This window comes from Dasypus novemcinctus, chromosome 3 (genome assembly GCF_030445035.2).
Source record: "Dasypus novemcinctus isolate mDasNov1 chromosome 3, mDasNov1.1.hap2, whole genome shotgun sequence".
NCBI lineage: Eukaryota > Metazoa > Chordata > Mammalia > Cingulata > Dasypodidae > Dasypus > Dasypus novemcinctus.
Window position 1 is genome coordinate 96,198,004 of NC_080675.1, and position 3,428 is coordinate 96,201,431.

A 3,428-nucleotide genomic window follows, 5' to 3' on the forward strand; every position below is an offset into this window, starting at 1 on the left:
ATCGTGAATAATGTGGCTATGAACATTGGTGTGCAGTTGTCTGTTTGTGTCACTGCTCTCAGTTCTTCTGTGTGTATACCTAGTAGTGCTTTTGCAGGGTCATGTGGCAACTCTGTATTCATCTTCTTTAGGAACTGCCAAACAGTCCTCCACAGTGGCTGTACCATTCCGCATTCCCTCTAACAGTGAATAAGTGTTCCTATCTCTCCACATCCTCTCCAACACTTGTAGTTCTCTGTCTTTTTAATAGTGACCATTCCAATAGGTGTGAAATGATATCTTATTGTAACTTTGATTTGCATTTCATTAGCAATGTTGAGCATTTTTTCACATTGTTGTGTTTTTTTTTCCATTTGTATTTCTTCTTTGGACAAGCATCTATTCATGAATTTTGCCCATTTTTTAATTGGGTCATTTGTCTTTTTATTGTTGAGTTGTAACATCTCTTTATATATATCCTAGATATTAAACCCTTATTTGACATGTGATTTCCAACTTTTTTCTCCCATTCAGTTGGCTGCCTTCTCATCCTTCGACAAAGTCCTGGGAGGTGCAAAAGTGTTTAATTTTGAGGAGATCCCATTTATCTGTTTTTTCTTTTGTTGCACATGCTTTGGTTATAAGGTCCAAGAAACCACCACCTACCACAAAGTCTTTAAGATGTTTCCCTGTATTTTCTTCTAGTACTTTTATGATCCTGGCTTTTATATTTAGGTCGTTGATCCATTTTGAGTTGACTTTTGTATAGGGAGTGAGATGGGAGTCCTCTTTCATTCTTTTGGTTATAGATATCCAGTTCTCCAAGCATCAATTGTTAAAGAGACTGTTTTGTCCTTTTAACATGGACTTGGTAGGTTTGTCAAAAATCAATTGACTGTACAGGTGAGGGTTTATTTCTGGATTCTCAATTTTATTCCAATGATGATGTGTCTATCTTTATGCCAGCACCATGCTGTTTGACCACTATAGCTTTGTAATATATTTCAAGGTCAGGTAGTGAAATTCCTCCCACATTGCTCTTCTTTCTTAGAATGCTTTAGGCTATTTGGGTGCACTTTCCATTCCAAATGAATTTGGTAATTGCCTTTTGTAATTCTGTAAAGTAAGCTGTTGGGATTTTGATTGGTATTGCATTGAATCTATAAATCAGTTTGGGTAAGAGCAACATCTTCACTATATTTATTCTTCCAATTCATGAACACAGAATGTCTTTCCATTTGTTTAGGTCTTTTAAATTTTCTTTTAACATTGTTTTGTAGTTTTCTGCAAACAGGTCCTATACATTCTTGGTTAAATTAATTCCTAGGTACTCATTTTGTTACTATTGAAAATGGAATTTTCCCTGATTTCCTCCTCAAGTTGTTCAGTGCCAGTGTACAAAACATTACTGATTCTTGTGTATTGATCTTGTATCCTGCCACTTTGCTGAACTCATTTATTAGCTCAAGTAGTTTTGTCGTGGATACTTCAGAATTTTCTTAGTACAGGATCATGTCATCCACAAACAGTGAGAGTTTTATTTCCTCTTTTCCTATTTGGATGCCTTTAATTTTTTTCTTATCTAATTGCCCTATCTAAAACTTCTAGTACAATATTGAATAACAACAGTGACAGTAGTTATCTTTGTCTTGTTCCCAATCTTAGAAGGAAAACTTTCAACCTTTCCCCACTGAGTATGATGTTGGCTATGGTTTTTCATATACGCCTTTTATCACATTGAGGAATTTTCCATCTATTCCTATATTTTGTCTTCTCTTCTCATTTCTAGGATTCACTGAGATTTGATCCTGGGAACCCCTGATGTGGAGAGAGTTTCCCTGTCAATTGTACTACCTCCATTCCCTGTCTCTGCTGCACTTCACTTTGACTATCCCCTTTTCTCTCTTTTGATGTGACATCATCTTGCTGTGTGATTCACTTGTGTGGGCCCTGGCTCACCACATGGACACTAGACTTGCTGCACAGGCGCTGGCTCACTACGTGAGCACATTTTCTCTCCTTTTTCACCAGGAGGCCCCAGGGATTGACCCAGGTCCTCCCATATGGTAGGTGGAAGCCCTATCACTTTAGCCACACCCGCTTCCCTTTCCTGTCTATTATTGATTTCCAGTTTCATTCCATTATGATCTGGGAAGTTGTTTTGCATAATTTCAATCTTTTTATATTTATTGAGGGTTGCATTGTGTCCCAGCATGTGATTTATCCTAGAGAAAGATTCATGGGCACTTGAGAAGAATGCACAACCCACTGAGTTTGGGTTCAGCGTTCTATATATGTCAGGTCTAACTCATTTATCACATTAAGTTCTCTATTTCCTTGTTGATCTTCTGTCTAGTTGTTTTATTTAGTTATATGAGTGTGGTGTTGAAGTCTGCAACAATTATTGTAGACATGTCTATTACTTCCTTCAGTTTCCTAGAGTTTGTCTCAAGTATTTTGGGGCACCCTGATTACATGCATAGATACTTATGACTGTTATATCTTCCTGAAAGATTGTTCCTTTTATTAATATATAATGGCCTTCTTTATCTCCTATACCTTTTTTGTATTTAAAATCTGTTTTGCCTGATATTAGTATAGCTAACCCTTCTCTTTTTTGTTTCTGTTTGCATGGAGTATCTATTTGCATGGACTATCTTTTTGCTTCAGCTGGTTTGTATTCATGGATCTAAGGTGAATGTCTTATAAGCAGCAAATGGATGGCTCATGGTTTTTAATCCATTCTGTCAGCCTGTATCTTTTGATTGGGGAGTTAATCCATTCATATGCAGTGATATTACCATAAGTGGACTATTTACTTACCCCATTTTATTCTTCGGTTTTCATATGTCATATCATATTTTTGTCTGTCTTTTTACTCTCTTGGTTATCCTTTCTGCTATTCTTTCTTCTATACTCTCCTCCAAGCCTTTCTCTCCTGTCTTTTTATTACAGGATCTAAGGCTTCCTTTAATATTTCCTGTGAAGGTAGATTCATTGTTGAAAACTCTCTTCATTTCTGTTGTTTGTGAATATTTTATATTCACCTTCATATTTTAAGTACAATTTTCTTGGATAAATAATTCCCAGGAGCCAGTTTTTCTCTTTCACTATCCTAATTGTATCATACTACTGTTCCTTGCCTCCATTGTTTCTGAAGGGAAATCAGTGCAGTCTTACTGGGTGTCCCTTGTATGTGATGGTTTGCTTCTCTCTTGTTGCTCTGAGGGCCTTGGGAAGGGAGGCTATAGAGGCCAGTAAAAGCATCTCCTACTTATTTTTAATTTTCTCACATGCACTTCCTTTGTCTTCCAGCAGATGGCACTCTTTGGCAGCTCTCACTTCAATGCCTGGTCAGAGTGTATTTGTTGCAGCATAGACTTGATCAATGTGATAGTTTCTTGTCTGGTGACTAAGAGCCTTGTAATCCAAACTTTCTCTGAGGCACT